The 21,213-nt window shown below is 38.2% G+C and overlaps 2 long non-coding RNA genes across 3 annotated transcripts; both read left to right on the top strand.

Moving 5' to 3' along the window:
• Positions 1–979: 979 nt before the first annotated feature.
• On the top strand, positions 980–2,132 carry LOC141440786 (uncharacterized). The gene is made up of 4 exons (XR_012452748.1): positions 980–1,327; positions 1,412–1,471; positions 1,545–1,630; positions 1,750–2,132. It is a non-coding gene; the product is annotated as an uncharacterized lncRNA (long non-coding RNA).
• A 5,948-nt stretch (positions 2,133–8,080) lies between these two features.
• On the top strand, positions 8,081–9,342 carry LOC141440785 (uncharacterized). Of its 2 annotated transcripts, XR_012452747.1 has the most exons (4): positions 8,081–8,535; positions 8,621–8,680; positions 8,754–8,839; positions 8,960–9,342. It is a non-coding gene; the product is annotated as an uncharacterized lncRNA (long non-coding RNA). The 2 variants fall into 2 exon arrangements; XR_012452746.1 differs by having other exon boundaries at positions 8,083–8,680.
• The last annotated feature ends 11,871 nt before the right edge of the window (positions 9,343–21,213 follow it).

Below are 21,213 nucleotides of genomic sequence, written 5' to 3'. Positions count from 1 at the left end.
CCTCTCTTGTACTAATTTCCTACTTATTTATTAGACAGGCAATCCGTCACTTTCACATGTGACACAAAAGGAATAATATATCGGGTGTGGCCTGTAATATGACCAAATAATTAAAACATAAATCATACTTGTCAAACTGAACAGCATTAATTCAGCGACTTTAAAGAATTAGTTTTTTAATTTTTATTACACTTAAGTTTATTCGAAGAAGCAATGGAAAGCAAAATGCTTGATGTTTGTAGCGTGACAGGCGACGTCAGTTGGGTTCCAGGATGGCGTACATAGTAGCAGCATTTAATTTGTATGAAAAAAGGACAATTCAAAGACTATTATTTTTAAAAGTCGCTGAACAAATGTTGTTCAGATTGATGAGGACGATCTATGTTTTAATTTTTTGCTCGTATTACAGGCCACACCCGGTATAAACCGCTTGCAAATAATGCAACTGGAAACAAGTCAGCGTGTTTAAAGTTTTTACCTTATGTAATGAAACAGAATGACAATGGCCTTTCTAGTATAAAAATACAATACCTATGTAGTAGTAAAAAGTCGTGCTTACCTTATTGCAACAAAACTGGCCACAGATCGGTGGATTGGTCGACGGAATGTGCGGTTTTCTCTCGGATGCGGATGGGGTTGTTGTTTAATTTGAATGCGGTTAGAAACATGCCATTGGTTTTGCCTGCATAAGCTCTAATTGATATTTAAGCAAATGAGCTCTATATTACAAATGTTTGCGTGTATTACTAAAATGTTTTGCTACTGAGAAATGCCAAACGTTACCACAAAAACTTACACAGCCTAGAATAAAATGTTAAACATGTCGTATTATATAACAAAATTTTTTTTTAGGCGTCACTAAAAGATTTACTAACTTAGGGATATTTTTTTCATTTATAATATAGTGGCTTTGCCCAGCAGTGGACTCCAGGAGACTATTCTAGACTAGATAATTTATTAATTTAAATATTAGTGTGTAAGGTTGTCATTTTGACAGGTGACAGCAAGAGTTTTCGAGTCAATGTTTTTTCTGTTCATCTCATAATTCGGCGTTTTTTCATTTGACTTAAGGACATTTAAATTAATCTCCGTTTGTGTAGATCGTTTACAGGAATATGGATTCAATAATTATTTTCTCTTAATGGTTGGTTTTGGAAAGTAAAAATTTGGATTTTGACTCTAGTGATGTCCTTCAAAAAAAAAAAAAATCGTACATGGCAACAGTGACAGCTCTACGAGCATGAGGCCGCGTTTTGGGTGAGCAGCCATTTTGATTGATGGTTGAAGAGTAGTTGTGTTCCTAAGTGGGAATTATTTTCTGTTTTTGGTGAGTTCCTCTTGATGGACCTGGTAAAGGCGTCTGAATACGCTGTCAGCGTTTCTCTTTACTTATTTTCATTTTTGTTTTCAGTGGGGTATTGTGGTGTGTGTGACGTGGAGCGACTCACGTAGTGTCTTCCGGAATTCAGTGGTATGTGGACAAACCGTTGGAGCCCTGCCTCCCCTTTGGGTCGACAACTCTAATCCTCGATCTTTGCTTGTAGATCGCTGTGGTGTCCAAAGTCTTGCGCCTTCGTGGAGTAGACAGCGTGACCCAGGCGGCGCTAAGCAAGTCTGCATTTCCTCCACGGTGCGTGCTTAACTAATTTCCAAATTTCATGGTGGTCTGTCAACCAGGCTAAGCGAGCTGGTCCTTCTGTCCTTGAGGGACCCCACTGGAGTTATTTCTAATCCATGATCCGTCCACAGGAGGTGCTAAGACACGGGCTGAAGTGTGGTTGTTGTGGCTTCGTGTAGAAGTGTTTCAAGGAGCCCTGGCGGCTGTGGAGCTGGTTGGCCTGCCCAGCGTGGTTTACTGTCGGTGGCGCTGGGACGTCGAGCACGAGGCGGCGTCCTAGAGTGGCCCACAGTGGCCTGCAGCCAGGTTTGGCAGCTTCGGAGCCGAGGTATAGGAGTTACCTTTATTTAGATTATACAGATAGTTAAGTAATCACAAATCACTGGCCAATTGCATTCACGACCCTTAGTTTTCATAAGGAAGTAGGATTTAAATTATACACAGTGTTTGTATGGTTGATGGGAGCGGGATAATTGTGAGTATCCTTACAAATAAACATCTTGTTGCACCAAAACCTTGGTTTAATTCCTCACCTGCAGCGACCCGCTACCCTGTGTAGAAATTTCATTACAAATCGGCGCCCGAACAGTTTTTGACAGTGTTTGCAAGGTTTGCTCTGTGTTTTATCTGCGGCTAAATCACAGGTTGGTCAGTGATCATATAGGTAATTAGGTAATATTGAATATTTTGTCTTGTTTCACATTTAAATAAAAACAAGGTGTCAAATTCATTGAACTCATTATACCTACTTGTTATTGTGTAGACCATATTATTTTTACCTGTTTTATATTACAGTTGCTACTTGCAATTTAACAATTGCAGTTGGCAATTCATATGTGAATGTGAATTAGCTGAATTACTATCCATTTTGCTAAGTAGTGTTTGAAAACCAAGTTTAAACCAAGTGTAAATTTAACTTATAATAAATCATAAAATTAATCACAATAGTCAATAAACCAACTACAATCAAATTATATACTTTAAAAGTGTGTGTTAATGAGGACAATTGTAAGTAAATTGTCAACAGTTTGAAACAATAATTGAAACAAACATTTTAAGTATCAGTCACATGTAAACAGTTGAGTTTTGGTAAATTTTGATAATTGTTACACAAACAAAATAAGTGAATATATTCCAACATTGATAGTTTCTGGTTAAGCTTATATTTTACCATTGTGGATTAATGCATTTGTTCAGGGTGTAATTAAGTAAATACATAGCCATAAAAAATATTTTACTAAAATAAATACATTAACATTCATTTAAATAATTACAAAACAAAGTAACATTGTTGTTTACGTTTTGTTTAGTACTAAATAAACATAGTACAATAACAGGTAGTCTTTAGTAGTTATAACTAAAATAAGATAATTATTTTGTAATCGTGTTTGCACGTGGCCCGTTGACTTATTTTATAAAATGGAAGAAAAACCAATTGTTTTTCACCTGCTGCATAAAGATGAGTTAATTTATGAAGTGAAGATACGTGGTGAACAGCCAGTTGATTCTTACCCTGGCTTAAAGACACAAATTCGAGAGTTAGCAAACAAAATACCTACTGATGAGATAGACTCCTTCTTAGGTGACTTATCAGTTGAGTTCCAGTGTATAGCTGATAAATTGGTCGAATTGTCGAAATTGACTGCTGACGCGCGACTTTCCTTGAAGAACCTGAACAGAATCCAGGCCCTGAGTAACCACTTATTTCATAGATTGGGGCGTTTGCAACCAACAACCCCAGATGACTGTGAGTTGTATACCGAATTAAATAAAAACATACAGTGATTACTCAGAGGGTGGACAATTTGTTCAGATTGTACAAGAGTAGCCAGGACTTACAGGACGAAGATGAGCCCTCTTCTAAACATGAGTCAACGCACACTCAGGTTGGTCAGGTTGTTAATGTGTCTTGTAATAGGAATAAGGGTGTTCACACATTGAATTTGAAGTTTAATGGGAAGACAAGTGTTGTTGCGTTCATAGAACGCTTAGAGGAGTTATGTCAAAGTAGGCATATTTCAAACGATGAACTATTTGCTTCAGCTATTGAATTGTTTATTGAGGAAGCTTCTTTTTGGTACCGCGGCGTGTGCACTGAGGTTCGTGGGTGGAGTGACTTAAAAAAGCTCCTTCTAGAAGAATATTTGCCATTCGATTTTGACTATAGATTAATGCAGGAAATCCGTACACGTACACAGGGTCCCGATGAAAATATCACAATTTATTTAAGTATAATGAAAATTTACTTTAATAGACTGAGGAAACCTATTAGTGACGAAGAACAGTTAACAATTGTTAAATACGGAATAAGGCCATTCTATTCGTCACAATTAGCGCTAACTCGAATTAATTCGTGGTCGGAATTGAAGGAACACTGTAGGTTATTGGAACATGCTAAATATCGAGTGGGGGCGTTCAAAGAGCCGCCTCCAGTGTCGAATGGGTTGTTGTGCCCCGACTTAGCTTGTCAGTCACACAATAGGCAGACCTATATGACAGTGGATGCGGTTATCAATAACCCCAACGAGCTCTTCTGTGTTCAGTGTCGGATAAATGGTCACGTTTTGAAGGATTGTAGGGCACCAAAGTCCATATTATGTTATCGATGTGGAGAAAAGGGAGTTACAATGCGTGATTGCCCCAGATGTACCGCCGGTCCGTCACGTGGTCCAAAAAACGAGTAGGGGTGGGCCGGGACTTTGTCCCGCCTGCAATGCATAAAAAGTTTGTGCACGGCAGGAGGGATAAACCCCTGGTTCACGTCATAGCTGGTAATGACCATCGACCATTTAAAAACGTCTCCATTTACGGATCTGTGCATAGTGGCTTGCTTGACTCGGGTTCAGAAATATCTATAATAAACAATAACATTTTACACAGTTTACCCAATCACGTCACTAGGTACAGGTCACATGATCTCGACGTAATAAAAACAGCAAACGGCTCGTCGTCTCCCGTCACTGGTTATGTATACCTACCGGTTACGGTTGACGTTAAGACTGTTGTTGTCAAGTTTTATATCATACCCGGCGTGACGACGGACTTGTTATTAGGTATTAATTTTTGGAGGGCCTTTGGTATAGCTCCGGAGGTCCTCGCGTTATGTGGCACGGTTCCCGAGAGGAACGTTAGTGATTGTGAGGTTTCTGAGGTTCATTTGAGTGACTTTGATTCTCTTAATGAGATTCAAAAGTGTCAGGCGTTAGAGGTTATACAGAAATTTGAAAACATTTCTGCGGAGCGTAAAGGTTTAGGACGCACCAATCTCATTGCACATACAATTGATACGGGTGATGCCGTACCCATTAAACAACGTTTTTATAGGATGTCACCCGAAAGGTTAAGGGAACTTAACCGACAGTTAGACGAGATGTTGCGCGACGACCTAGTAGAGCCTAGCACTAGCCCATGGAATAGTCCCGTCACTTTAGCACCTAAAGCTGACGGTTCTCTTCGATTTTGCTTGGACAGTCGCAAACTTAATGATGTTTCCAAACACGACTCTTACCCCTTACCGTATATTTCACAAATATTAGATAGCTTGAAAGAGGCCAAATATTTAACATCAATAGACTTAAAGTCGGCTTTTCATCAAATTCCGTTACATCCGTCATCGAAAGAAAAGACTGCATTTACAATTCCTGGCCGCGGTCTATATCAGTACAAAGTGATGGCTTTCGGTTTGACTTCAGCACCAGCTACGCAGCAGCGTCTGATGGATCGATTGTTTGGACCCGAGTTTGAAGGAAAGGTCTGGTCATACTTGGACGATCTAATCTGCGTGTCGGCCACCTTTGAGGAACATTTGGCTCTGCTGCGTGCCGTGGCTGCTCGTTTTGAAAAGGCGAATCTTACAATAAATCTGGCCAAATCAAGTTTTTTTCGTAGTCAATTGAAGTACTTGGGCTATGTAGTTGACCGGCATGGGTTAAGAACGGATCCCGATAAAATTAGTGCTATCAAAGATTTCCCCACCCCCGCCTCTAGAAAGGATGTGAAGCGTTTTCTGGGAACCGCCTCCTATTACAGACGCTTCATTAAAAATTTTAGTTCAATTGCGGGACCACTAAACGCTCTCACATCTACGCGCAAAGGCGCCCCGCCTTTTGATTGGTCCGCTCAGGCTAATAAGGCTTTTGAAGATTTAAAAACCGCTTTAACAAGTGCCCCGGTTCTGGCTTGCCCAGATTTTGACCAACCTTTTGCCGTTCACTGCGACGCCTCCGATTTCGGGATAGGCGGTACCTTAACGCAGACTTGTGATGGTGAAGAACATCCGATTGCCTTTTGTAGTCGCGCACTAACACCCTGCGAGCGTAACTACTCTGCTACAGAAAGGGAAGCACTAGCGGTGGTGTTCGTGGTAGAACATTTCCGCCCATACCTAGAGGGAAGCAAGCCATTTAAAATCTTCACGGACCACGCCAGTTTGAAGTGGTTTTTGAATTTGAAGAACCCTAGCGGTCGATTGGAGAGGTGGGGCTGTCGCTTGTCACCTTATAATTTCACAATAGAACATAGGCGCGGTATCGATAATGTGGTGCCTGACGCGCTCTCCAGAGCGGTGCCAGTATCCACCTTGGAACCCGCGACAAATGATCCGTGGTATTGTGACATTTATAAGCGTTGTCGTGATAAAGCTAGGAGTTGTCCAAATTTTCAAATTATTAACAATAAGCTATTTCGATATACCAAGTCAAAGAGTAAACTGCGATCAGACTATGACTGGAAGGAGGTTGTTCCAAGTGACTTAAGACATGCTATTCTAATGGGGAACCACTCAGAGCCAACGGCAGCTCACTTAGGAATAGCCAAAACCTACCAGAGGTTGAAGTTGCGTTATTTTTGGCCTGGTATGTACCAAGATACAATCAAGTTTATTTCCGAATGTGACGTTTGCAACGCTTATAAATGCCCCAATGTTAAGACACCGGGTTAATGGGTAGTGCTAGGGTCTGCTCGCGTCCATTCCAGTGTCTCAGTATTGATATTGTTGGGCCTTTACCTATGTCTAGGATGCAAAATACTAACCTGCTTGTGGTGTCGTGTTATTTCACAAAGTATTGCTTATTGTTTCCTTTACGCCGTGCCACCGGTAAGGTGATAGCGCAACGGCTCGAGGATCATGTGTTTCTTGTCCATGGAATTCCACAAACAATTATGTCTGACAATGCTTCTAACTTTTGCGGCCACGAGGTTCAGTCATTATACCGCAAATATCAAATACCTCAAGTACATTTTGGGCCTGTTTATACGCCTCAGGTTAATCCCGTAGAGAGACAAAATCGGACTATTTTGACAGCTGTCTCTAGTTTTGTCGGTACCGACCATCGTACCTGGGACGTTAATATACACAAAATTCAATTTGCAATAAATACATCTGTGAGTTTAGCTACGGGTTATACCCCTTTCTTTTTAGTGCATGGACGTGAGGCTGTGGCTGATGGTAGTATTTACAAAAATTTCGAAGACCTTAATGAAATTATCTTTTCGTCACGTAGTGACCTTTACAATAATTTGGGCGAGCTTAAACAGGTGTTTGCTGAGGTTAAGGAGGAGTTAACGAAGGCTCACCAAATAAATGCTAAATACTACAATCAGCGGCGGCGAGATCTGGAGTTTGAGATTGGGGATATTGTGTGGAAACGATCCTTTAAACAAAGTGACGCATCTAAGTATTTTGCATCCAAGTTGGCCCCAAAATATGAAAAATGTCGTGTGGTTAGGAAACTCTCGAAATTAGTATATGAGTTGGAGGATGGGAATGGCAAACCTGTAGGAAAATGGCATATTAAAGATATGAAAGTGGTACCGGAAAGGGGCTGACTCTATGTAGAGCTGGTCGGTAGGATGACAATAGTCGTTACTCGCATCTTATCCCACGGAACAGAAAGTGATCCTTTGGAACACCAACTCTTTTATTTTTATTTTTTTACAATTTTCTTTACAGGCATATTTATGCCCTTTTTTTTACAAACTTTTTTTACTTTAAATTTTAATCGAGTAGGTGGGTGTCGGACGCACGGCCCGCGTCAGTCGCCTTCGCTCGCCGTGCCGCCGACGCCGACTAATCTCGACCCTGGTGGGTCAGTCCCAGCATTGCGTAACAGCATGTGTTACGTTTTTATTGCTATTTCGTTTATTATTTTTGTTTGTTTTAAGGGTGTGTGAACGTCGGACGCGCGGCCCGCGCTGGTCGCTCTCGCTCGCCGCGCCGCCGACGTTGACCACTCGGTAGCTTAGGCGGGTCTAGCTGACCTTTTCTGGAGAGAGCTTTTGTCGTCAACTCTGGTGGTCTCTCTCCATGTGACGTGGACGTTTCGGTATGTTATACATAACGTTCTCACTATACTTTTATTTTCTAACCTGACTTGAACGGTGATCGCCCTTGCTTGCTGTTTTGTTGAGACCGTGTTGTCGCGAGGGTTTTAAAAAAAAAAAAAAAATTTTTTTTTGGTGCAACTTATTTCGTTTCTTGCCGGGTTTTCAGGGTTACGTGGAGGTAGCTGGGGGCCAGCTGGAATTTCTCTCCTTTTTGTCGGGAAATTCGTCTGGGAGGAGGGGTGTTGTAAGGTTGTCATTTTGACAGGTGACAGCAAGAGTTTTCGAGTCAATGTTTTTTCTGTTCATCTCATAATTCGGCGTTTTTTCATTTGACTTAAGGACATTTAAATTAATCTCCGTTTGTGTAGATCGTTTACAGGAATATGGATTCAATAATTATTTTCTCTTAATGGTTGGTTTTGGAAAGTAAAAATTTGGATTTTGACTCTAGTGATGTCCTTCAAAAAAAAAAAATCGTACATGGCAACAGTGACAGCTCTACGAGCATGAGGCCGCGTTTTGGGTGAGCAGCCATTTTGATTGATGGTTGAAGAGTAGTTGTGTTCCTAAGTGGGAATTATTTTCTGTTTTTGGTGAGTTCCTCTTGATGGACCTGGTAAAGGCGTCTGAATACGCTGTCAGCGTTTCTCTTTACTTATTTTTCATTTTTGTTTTCAGTGGGGTATTGTGGTGTGTGTGACGTGGAGCGACTCACGTAGTGTCTTCCGGAATTCAGTGGTATGTGGACAAACCGTTGGAGCCCTGCCTCCCCTTTGGGTCGACAACTCTAATCCTCGATCTTTGCTTGTAGATCGCTGTGGTGTCCAAAGTCTTGCGCCTTCGTGGAGTAGACAGCGTGACCCAGGCGGCGCTAAGCAAGTCTGCATTTCCTCCACGGTGCGTGCTTAACTAATTTCCAAATTTCATGGTGGTCTGTCAACCAGGCTAAGCGAGCTGGTCCCTTCTGTCCTTGAGGGACCCCACTGGAGTTATTTCTAATCCATGATCCGTCCACAGGAGGTGCTAAGACACGGGCTGAAGTGTGGTTGTTGTGGCTTCGTGTAGAAGTGTTTCAAGGAGCCCTGGCGGCTGTGGAGCTGGTTGGCCTGCCCAGCGTGGTTTACTGTCGGTGGCGCTGGGACGTCGAGCACGAGGCGGCGTCCTAGAGTGGCCCACAGTGGCCTGCAGCCAGGTTTGGCAGCTTCGGAGCCGAGGTATAGGAGTTACCTTTATTTAGATTATACAGATAGTTAAGTAATCACAAATCACTGGCCAATTGCATTCACGACCCTTAGTTTTCATAAGGAAGTAGGATTTAAATTATACACAGTGTTTGTATGGTTGATGGGAGCGGGATAATTGTGAGTATCCTTACAAATAAACATCTTGTTGCACCAAAACCTTGGTTTAATTCCTCACCTGCAGCGACCCGCTACCCTGTGTAGAAATTTCATTACAAGTGTGATGCTTATATTGCCTCATCCTCAACGTGGCGTTTCAAGAATTGTGGCGTTCGCCTGTGATACCTTGTCCGTCCACCATTGGTCGTTTTTCGGCTAAAGATAATGATGAGTATGAATCCCCTTAACAGTAAGGTATAGTCTCAAAATATTCAAGAATCAAATGGCAAATTTAGCAAGTATATCGGAAATCCAAACAACCCCCTAAGTTATGCATAGCCGAGTTTAGGAGTTCCCTTCTACACTTTTCCTTTTCCAAACCAATTCGGAAAGTAGAGTCGGATTTAGGAGTTAGTTTTCAAATTGGTCAATAATAGGTATGCGGTCATCCGTCAATACATTTGTTTTATTGAAACTTATTTTTTTATTTAGGCTAGCTTTACCCGTTGTTTCGCTTGCATGAGACATTTGGTCCAGCAGCTGCTCAAAGGCACACCGCGTTTTTTAAACGCGCCGTTGACTAAGTCACGATTATATATTTGTTCAAAAAAAGGTGAGGTGCAAAGGACCTAATTGAACTTCCGGAATTTTGCAAAATTCCCATGAATATTTCAAAAATTACAAAATAGTCTTTATTTAATGCACATGAAAAAACACGTGAAAAAAGTAGACTACGTATTATTCCAAATATAGGGATATCTGCATAACAAACTTCATCCAAATCGATCCAGAGGTTTATATAAGCGTGAAAAAGTAACAAACATTCACAATATTTCGTATGTATAATATTAATGGGATGCGAGACCTGCCGAGGTGAACTTAATAATAAAGTAATATTGGTACCAAGATAAAGACACAAGTATATTAGTTTACCGTAATACCGAATTCGGAACACGTCGGGTATAATCATCAATACGAACCTTTATAAGGTCTGTAGGTATAATATAATAAGTTTTATCTACGTTAATTCTATAAAGGTGAAACACAGTAATATTCGCCAACCGATTAGCAATTTGGCGAATATTTTAAAAGCAATAAATTTGTTATGCCAAGATAAATAAAAATGTAAGCACACTTTTTTTTTACCCAATCACGGGAAAACAAAAAGGAAAAGTTATCTAAGTATATATATAAAATTCTAAACTGACTGACTGACTGTTGATATATCAACGCACAGCCCAAACAACTGGACCTAAAGACTTGAAGTTTTGCACATAGATACTTTACACAATGTAGGCATCAACATGCATCCACTAACGAAGGATTTTTGGAAATTCCCACGGGAATGATAAAAATGGGATTTATTTATTCGATTCCAAGTGACCCTATCTCAGTAACTATAATAACTAGACTCTTCAAATATGACACACAAGTAGGTATTACATTAATTTCAGGACTTTTGGAAATTTCCAGGGAATAAGGAAAAATAGGTTATATAATTCAGTTCAACGGAATCCTATGAACTATAATTACTGGACTCTTCAAATTTGGCATAGAAGTAGATGATTATAATAGTAAAAGGCAATTTTAAGATTTTTCCGAAATTCCCACGAGATAAGGAAAAAACAAGCTTTATATTCAGTTCAACGGGATCGATTTTTCGTGTTACTGGTCGTAGAAAACTGAAATTTGATATTTAGGTTTCTTGGGGAGTGTTGGGGAGCGCTACAAAAGAATTTTCCGAAATTCTGACGGCAACGGGAAAAAACTGAATTTTTCATTTTACTGGTCGTAGAAAGCTGAAAATCGGCATGTAGGTTGCTTGGGGAGTATTGAGAGGACTTTCCAAAACCCACGGGAACGGGAAAAAACGGGATTTTGCGTTTTACTGGTAGTAGAAAGCATAAATTTCAAAATTCAAAAGTTTATACTGTAAGTAGGCCGCAAAAGGCTCTTTAACGGACTTCAAAAAAAGGAGGAGGTTATGGATTCCACTGTAGGTATGTATTTTTTTATGTATGTTCACCGATTTCTCGGTCAATTGTAAACCGATTTTAAAAATTATTTTTTTATTCGAAAGAGTATTCTCCCGTGGTGGTTCCATTGTCATTGTTTTCTCAAGCTATTTAAATATTTGCGTCTGGTAGACATCATCTCATGTTGATAAGCTGATGATGGAAGGTAGAACTCCTTAACGGTTAGGAGTTGAGGATATTTTAGCCTGGTTATTTTAGTGCCCGCTTCCGAATTAGTGAAAAACATTGTATATAACGAAATACTGTACAGAACCGTATCTACCTGAACTTTAGTCGGGCTTACTTTCACGCTTGCTTGCACGCTTACTTGCACGCTTGCTTGCTTACGTGCATGCATGCTTGCAAGCTTGCTTCTTTGAAATACTCATGGTACACGAGATCGCGAGAGCCTATAATGTCCTGCTGCAGAGAACAGGCCTCCTCTCAGAAAGAGAAGGCTTGGACCGTAGTTCCCAAGCGGGCCCAGTGCGGATAGGGAACTTCATATATATGCATCATTGAATTTCATCGCAAGTGTGTAAAAGTTTCCCCGCGACGTTTTCCTTTCGCAGGAAAGTTCATGGTAAATATTCGAATATAATTTCATGAATAAATTATGAAAAACTCAGAGGTAGGTACATACGAGCGAACCCACGGTCTTCTCTTTAAAATGCCGTGGGTCAAACCACTGGGCCTCCGTGACTTACATTTTCAAATAACATACCTTCACTATTAAAACATAGCGACATACTCTATACACATACCACAATCTTACAAATTTCGATAATCATTAGATTGTAAGTTTCAGCTTATTGTTTCATTCGTTATGCAAAGTCGTTGCCTTTAAAGTCCTTCTTATCCTTCTTATCCCTAGGGATTTAAGTACGTTGTTAAAATTAGCCCTGCTAAGATTTATAATAGAATTTAGGTATAATCCAGTATGTCACGTAACCTAAATAACAGTTTTCGAAGTAAAGGTTCTTTCGTTTCATTAGGGGAATCAGAATCAGACCAGATATTTTGCGGGAATACATTTTATAATTAAAGATGTTACAGTTTTCTTTTGTGCTATGCATTAATTTGCAATAAATAACAATCTTAGAAAATCACATTAAAGTAAATTATTTTAAGGCGAAACACATAAAACACATTTTTTTATCTAAACGTTCTTCCCATCCGAATTATGTTATTTCTATACAAAAAAATGTTGTTCGAAACTCTTGAGTTCCTCGACAAAAAATCCTAACACTGTTTTCTCGTTAACAAATATTGCACAGAACTTGCCATTTAGGCGTCATATAAATTGTAACGGCTAATTAAACTACCTACAGCAGCGCGGTCAGGCCGTGTGGGAAAACAAACTTACCTACTTATTTGAGATAGCGCGAGCTTCTGAAATTAAGAGAAATGTTACTAAGTAGCCAGTGTTACGAGACTTTATTATCAATTATCTGATGCACTGGAAAATATAGTTTAATAAAATAGCACGTAGGAAAATGAAATGAGCCTATGCGTATTATGCTGATAGATGATATATTACATTCGTGCAGTTAAACAGTATACTAAAACATTAAACTATAAAATCAAAAAATCCGACTGCCAAAACTAAAAGGAAGAAAATAAGTCTAGTGGTCTAGAACTCTGTTAAGTAGCTAATTTAAAGTTCAACAGTCGGGACCCATTACTAAGAGTATTTTAGCGTCACGATTTGAATGGGTCCCGACTGTTGAACTTTAAATTAGCTACTTAACAGAGTTCTAGACCACTAGACTTATTTTCTTCCTTTTAGTTTTGGCAGTCGGGTTTTTTGATTTTTTGTATTTAATTTTTTATTTTACACTTTTTTGATATTTATATGAAAACGGTGGATTAAAAATATTATAACCCATATATATTTAGAATGGGCTAGTTATTAGCTTTCATTTGATACCCATATTGCCATATTATATATCATGCCACGTGTGTATTACATTTTGTTTTAAGCGTTTGCTCTTGTAATTAACTTAACAATTAGTTAATATTAATAGCATTATGTGAATCTAAGTGTTACCCATTGCTGTGTTGCGTAGAATTTATGATCTTTGTGTGGAAGTTTGCATGGTAATGTACATCATATTTTTTTTTAGTTTTATCATTCTCTTATTTAAGACTAGCTTTTGCCCGCGACTTCGTCCGCGTGTACTTTAGTTATCAGGGCATATGTTTTAATTAATCCCCGTTATAATTGTGAAATTTGTATCTGTGTGCATAGCGTAAAATTAATTATCTCGTGTGCTTCCGGCGAGAACCGAATCTTACTCTAGAACCCGAAGTAGTTATATATTCGAAATTGCACTGTACATAATATTTTGTAAATTAGGTAAATGATAAATAAGAACGGATAATCACACAAAAATTAAGCTTAAGTATATTAATATTAAGTATTGATTTTATCATGCACAACCCGCTGAGTATTTTTTAAGTTAGGTACCTACTGCATAATTATTTGCAAAAAAAATTCACACATCATTTTAAATATCAATTTAATTTCCACATTTTAGTTGTACATTTGGCCCCTATTGAAGTCGCCAACACCATACGGATCATTTTAAATTGTGACCAGCCATATTTTTAGTCTAGAAATAAGAAAGTCTCATAGAAACTCCCCCCCCTAATAAATCGAAAGCTACTTCTTCTTTCTTTATCTTTGCCTACGCAGTTCATTTTTATTTTTTATCAAGACCCTGTAGGTATACCAATTTTCATAATGCTAAGTCCAGAAATGAGAAAAGTTCCATACAAACTTTACCCCCCATTTTACCCCTTTAGGGGTAATTTTATCCATGTCACCTACACATATAATTTTTAATTCTAATCGAGAACTTATACACCTATTTTCATACTTCTAAGTTCAGAAATGAGAAAATCACATATAAACTTCACCCCCCTATTTTACCCCCTTAGGGGATGAATTTCTAAAAATCCTTTTTTAGTGCTCACTTACATCATAAAAAGAACCCCTGTACCAAATTTTAAGTTTCTAGGCCTAGCGGTTTGTGCTGTGTATTGATCTATAAGTCAGTCAGTCAGTTTCTTCTTTTATATAAATAGAAGTTACTGGGGGGGAGGGGGGCACACATTTTAACACTTTGGAAGTGTCTCTCGCGCATACTATTCACTCGTGGCTGTGACAGACAGACATGACGAATCCATAAGGGTTCCGTTTTTTTGCCATTTAGCTACGGAATCCTAAAAATGAAAGTTTCAAATGAACAGAGGCCCGAATCCGATGTTTGAAAAATCACAATAAAGAGGGTTAGTCACACTTTATAGAATGTGATTTACCACGTTCTATTCATGCTTTAAATTCACCACAAGTTTGTTTGCTGACTTTCCTGCGATTCGCTTTAGATTCTAGCCATACTTGTCAGGCAGACACAAATCTAATAAGCCAGGTTAAACTAGGACACGGTTTAACTTCACTGTCTGTAGTAGATATATTAAGCGCATTAAGGACTTTGTCGTCCTGCATCCGGCTCCCTATTTTGAAGTAAATCACCGGATAACAATGTAGCATTTCATTGTAGGAATAAGATCCGATTTTATGCTGTACCTACTGTGTACTGCTCGTGTCAATTTGTATTTAACTCTTTTTTTCCCCCTCAACATCTAATTAATAATGGTCATAAACTGCTAATTTAGGTTAATGAATACTGTCTTATCATCATCATCATCATCCCAGCCTATATACGTCCCACTGCTGGGCACAGACCTCCTCTCACAACAAGAGGGCTGTCTGTGGGCTGGTCTGTGAATACTGTCTTATAATTATGAATAAAATGCAAAATCATTTGGAAAGATATATTTTGTTTTTTAACTGCTAAAATTATGAATAGCATAATCAGAATCGATTCATACCAGTTTCCATTTATTAATAAATTTTTAAGCGCTGTTCTTAAAAATAATAAGGTGGCTTACAATTCCCATTTCAATTCAATTGACAATTTTCTACGACAAAGCATGCTAAAGTGTGATTTTGTTTAATTGATGCCTGCTAAGCCAGTTTCCAGTCACATAGCTACAAATTAAAAAAAAAAAACGAACTGGACTTTGATCCGCTGAGGTTTTTTTTTGGAAATTTGTTGACACCCTAGAATGGACATAAAGGATCATTTTTATCCTAGACTACATAGTTTTCGCGGGATAGTGACAAACGACTTCTTTGCAGACGAAGTTGCGTGCAAAAGCTAGTTTACAATATTAATGATATTTTTAAATATATTTTTTTACAATATTCAATCAACCATTTTATTACGACGCAGATAAAAGGTCTATCCAAGCTTTTATCCCTTACAATTTCGAAACACGTGATCCAAAGAGGATGCAGCGAAAATTTCAATATGGAAAGAAATGTCCCGAAAAGCCTTCCTTCGTTAAACTCCAAAATAAACTGAATCCGTCATTAATTCTAGTCCAATAATCACCTGGAGCAGGATGGAATCTGAATTATATCTTTTGTATTGACCCCTCATTATCCTGAATATTCGAGCGGAATCGACCAATCTGCAATCAGTGCGGAGCTCTGGGCCGTAAGATTTTCTTTGCGAGTCTTTAATAACGTCGCAATCGCAATTATGAGTTATCTTTTTTTTTTTGGTACTCACTGGACTAGCCATTTCAGTTTCAAAACTGGAATTTTGAAGTATTCTTAAAACCCAGCATCGCATCGCAGTCATCATCATCAGCCGGAAGACGTCCACTGCTGGACAAAAGCCTCCCCCTCAGAACGCCATAATGAACGACAACTCGCCACTTGCATCCACCGGTTTCCCGCAACTCTCACGCAATATACGCTTGTAATAAAAACTAACAAGTATTAGCTTTACAATTATAAATTTCAACAATGCCTTAAGTTAGACGAATACTCTTATTTTTATTTAGCACTAACTGTTGCCCACAGCTATCAATGAGTCTATGAAATGTAATTAAATTAAATACTGTCAATTTCATCCAAGTTGGTCGACAGCTCCCCGTTGGCGAAAAATTCGTTTATCAATCGTCTGTGGGAACTAAGCAATGTTCTAGAATACTTAAGTACTAGGACCAAATTTCATTCAAATTCGTTCAGCTTGTAAGAATGAAGAGGCAACAGACAGAGTCACTTCCGCATTTGAATTGCCGCTGGACCTCTTTTATTATTAAAGCATTCGCCCGTGACTTGGTCTGCCTAGAATTTGGTTATAGCTATCCCACAACTACGTAATTTTCGGGAACAATCTAATCTATGTTCTTTCCAGAATCTTCCAGATGACGACCAGATGGCCTAGTGGTTAGAGAACCTGACTACGAAGCTTGAGGTCCCGGGTTCGATTCCCGTGTCGGGGCAGATATTTGTATGAAAAATACGAATGTTTGTTCTCGGGTCTTGGGTGTTTAATATGTATTTAAGTATGTATCTATCTATATAATTATCTTTATCCGTTGCTTAGTACCCATAACACAAGCTTTGCTAAGCTTACTTTGGGACTAGGTCAATTGGTGTGAATTGTCCCGTGATATTATTATTATTATTATTTCCAGAATCTCAAACTATCTGCATACGAAATTTCAGCCGAATCGGTTCAGCGGTTTAAACGAAAAAGTAAGACAGATAGACAAACAAGAGGTACTTTTTACCCGAATGCTCGAAGGAGGGTTATGCATTTATAATATTAGTAAGAATATGATCTCTTGTAAAGTAAGAATTTTTCCTGTCTTACTAAAGAAAAGTTTTAAAGATTTCGTAAGTTATTCACCTGATCGTGTATCTCGCTCGAGTTTTCTTCTTAGATCTTCCTTGACAAATTTAATTGAATTATTATAATATTTTCCAATTTGGCAGTTTTCCAATACCTACACCAGGTATGGCGAACCTTTACGTATCAACGTGCCATTTTTCTAAACAAATGTTTAATGAGGTCATAGACGTGCCATCAAATAATTTCTAGTTTGTGATTATTGGGAAAATAATAATAATAAATGCTTTCAACTCAAAACATTTATTTACTACAGAGTAGGAAGATTTTGCAATGTTTCAATTAAACGCGTAATTAAAATTAAAGTAAAATAATCGAGCAATTCTTGCATATATATACGACCGGATGGCCAAGTGGTTAGAGAATCTGACTACGAAGCTTGAGGTCTCGGGTTCGATTCCCGGCCGGGGCAGATATTTGTATGAATACCCTTGATAATACGAATGTTTGTTCTCGGGTCTTGGATGTTAATATGTATTTAAGTATGTATTTATCTTTATAAGTATGTTTATCCATTGCCTAGTATCCATAGTACTAGCTTTGCTTAGTTTGGGACTAGGTCAATTGGTGTTAGATGTCCCATGATATTTATTTATTTATATAAATATATATTTCGGGTATCTCGGAAACATACACCAACCCCTATTTTAAAATCAGTTTCGATCAATTTAACGACTACTCTTCACCCATCCCCCTATGTCGTACTCGTACTAGAGGTGATAGACAAAGACAAAAATGTTAAGTAATTGTTGACAAATAAGTATATTAATTTAGAAAACATACATTTAAGTTATCGAATGATACTCATAAATATTGACACTTCAATCCATCCATATAATCGCCGATAATCACCAAAGTTACTTTAAACAATTCTCCGAGTCTAGGCCTAATGTAAATACTACAACTGAATTGAATTACGGGCTTTGAAACCATAATTTTAACAACGTCAAAATTTATGATAACCTGATCTAGTGTTACTGGTATTTTGGTGACACGGCAGTGCGTCGGCCAAGTGTCTTGTGATGACTATGTTGTATTTTATCACAATATCTAGAAGCACGCTTGGTCACAGCTGAAGATTTGGAACTTCTGTACGCTGTTCTGTTCAGTACCTAAATAAGCGTCTGGCGATCAGTTCAGAGGTAAGTAACGACACCTAAATCAGCTCCCATGTTGACAACCAATCACAAAAATGTTGATGTTAAAATCAGCTGACAGATCTGAACACGACATATTTATACTCGCCTTTGTCGGCTCTAGTTAGTACAAGATCCCACAGTATTAATTTTATTTTCTATAAAATTTCATGGTGAAAACATTCAATAATGTTCTGCAATTACGCATTCATGATGTTATATAGCAAAATTAAACCTTTTATGTTATTATAATACTTTTCAGATAGCTTGGGTACGGTGACATTTGCTTTTTCCATTCCACGCCATGAATGTTTCAGGCCAATATTTTATAAAAAAATATACTTGAATCTCGAAAGAACAAAAATAATAAATATCTCCATGTAGCTTAAAATATTTCGTAATAATAAAAACAAATCACTTAAAAATAAATTTAATAGTACGAGAGCGAAGGGCCTTGAATGCGTCTTTGTTTTGAGTGTTTCGTGTTGTTTGATGTTTTGAACTGTTACTTTGTTATTCAATTTTGTTATTACGGTTTTTGTTAAAAAAAATTACGTTATTAGTTTTGATATAGTGCCCAAAAAAAGACAGCATTGTTTGTGAGATCCCGTTATACAAGCAAAAACACTTGCTACGCGGGCGAAGCCGTAGGCGTAAACTAGTTAAAAATATAAACTATCCATAATAAAATCGATTACACACCCTTAGCATATTTAATCGAAAATCGCAAAAAATCGATTCGAATTTACATTTTCACAACCCTTTAATTGCTTAATGACATGTGTCACCGTACCCAAGCTATTTTCAAAAGGATTATAGGATACTTTAATAAAATAAAAATATTGAAACTTAATTACTACAGACTCATAAATAGTCCTTAAAAGTAAAAAAAAACATCAAATTTTGGTCTGGTAAATTGACTTCATCATCTCATGTCTAGCTGCATACGTCTCACTGCTGAGCAGAGGCGTTCTCTCAGAATGAGGGCTTTGGCCGTACACACAGCATTGAATTTCTTTGCATTTATGGGCAGGTTTCCTTTCAATTTCTCCGTCGCCTAAATTTTTTTTTAATACATATATTTTATTACATGTATATCACGGGACACTTGAATCAATTAACGTAGTCCTAAAGTAAGCAAAGCTTGTATTATGGGTACAACTCAAGGTTAATTTGAAATGTAGGCTGAAAGAAGTGGTAGTAGCCTAATGGTTTGATCTATAGCCTCTCAAACAGAGGGTGGCGACGTGTTCGAACATGGGCTTAGCTCCGAGTTCTTTCGAATTTACGCACGAAATTACATTTGAGATTTACCAAATGGACTTATTCCCATTCTACCACTTATTTTCTTTTGTGTTTTTGCTGGCCAATAGGTACCTTCACACATTTTCATCTGTCCGTTTTCGTTTGTTGTTGGCTTTTGTTAATCCCCGCTCTGGCACGATTTCTCCCTTCTAAGGAAACCTCTCAACCTAATCCACCATTAGCAGCAATATAGACACTAAACCTTTCATTCACGTGATTATTCCTGAATTATCGATAAAACAACAATGAGCCATGAAAAAGCTGCACAAACAAACAAATTAACAAGATTTACTAGGACTGCAAATCTGCAAATAAAGCAATTTGCTTCGTGCAAATAAAGTCATGGATAAATCATTTAGCTTTGAGAAGCACTTTTCCCTGCCTTGAAAATAAAAATGTCAAGATCTACAATTAAAAGAATCGCTCAAATACGTAGTCTCATACTCTCACATTACTCCACCGTGATGATGTCACTTTTTGACTGTATAAGGTTTGCATGATGGCGTTTTATTTCTCGAAGGTAGCTGAAGATGGACTTAACACCAGTGAGACCATCCAGCCCTATCTCCAGTGACCCGGCTATATTCGTGGTCGATGCCAGAATCTGCCGAAAAAGGCCAACATCCCGAGCAGCATCCCCGCCCTTTTTATTAAGGAGACGAGGTGAAGATTCAATTGATTGACTCTTAATTCTTACAGTGTGATCTAAGGGAACACAGGAAGTAATGCGTCGCGCGTATGCTCAAATGAGAATAGACTAAGCACTGTGGGATTTCGGGTTACATATTCAGCCTCGGTTCGGGCCGTCATCTGAACGTGACTCGGGGGCTTCCTATGGCACTCGTTCCGGCAATTTCCGCTGTAAACGTGCCGCACTGTACGGCGTGAGCTGGGTAAGGTATATACAGTCGCACAGATGTATTGTTACTAATGTGATCTATGTGTGGGTAGATATCACTAAAACGAGAGATTCAAATGCCTTATGTATGAAGAAGCGTAAAAGTCTGAATTTATTAAAATAAAATCTGTCAAAATTTTCTAAGTTACGTTTTCTCTACTTAATCTTTTAACTGCCATTTTCTTTATAAGTACAGTCGAGGAAACTTAATCACGTCCCAGGGTGGATCCTTTTCGTAATCAATTTCGCTATGATTTCTTTGGCAAATGTATAGGATGTCATGTTCCGCCCTGGCACGTGATTATGTTTTCTCAACTGTATATAATATTTCTTACCTATATCGAAGAGTTGCAAAGTTTTGCAGTATTTTTATTAGCTGCATGAAATGTTTATTTTCAGTTTCATATACCTAACACTCAAATGCGCCAATGAGATTTAAAAAAACCGGTCAAGAGCATGTCGGGTCATGCTCAGTGTAGGGTTCCGTAGTTTCCGACCTTGCCTTAACTTAACTTTGCCTTAGAAATCATTTTTTACAAAAACTTAAAAACTGGTCAGCTTATTAAGTTGAAAATAATTTTCCTAGGAAGTTTTTTAAGCTTAACTTTTGTGATTTTTAACATATTTTTTAGACGTTCGGTTCAAAAATTAGAGGGGTGGGGGCCACATTTTTTGAACTTTCGGAGTAAATATTTTCGAAAATATTCACTTAATCAAAAATAGTTTTTACAAACCCGTATTAATTTTATCATACCTATCCAACGATATCCCACAATACAGGATGGAAATGAAAACTACGTGTA

The sequence above is a fragment of the Choristoneura fumiferana genome, chromosome 23 (genome assembly GCF_025370935.1).
Source record: "Choristoneura fumiferana chromosome 23, NRCan_CFum_1, whole genome shotgun sequence".
In the NCBI taxonomy this organism is placed as follows: Eukaryota; Metazoa; Arthropoda; class Insecta; order Lepidoptera; family Tortricidae; genus Choristoneura; species Choristoneura fumiferana.
Note: the sequence above shows the minus strand (reverse complement) of the source record. Positions and strands in the feature narration are given on the sequence as shown.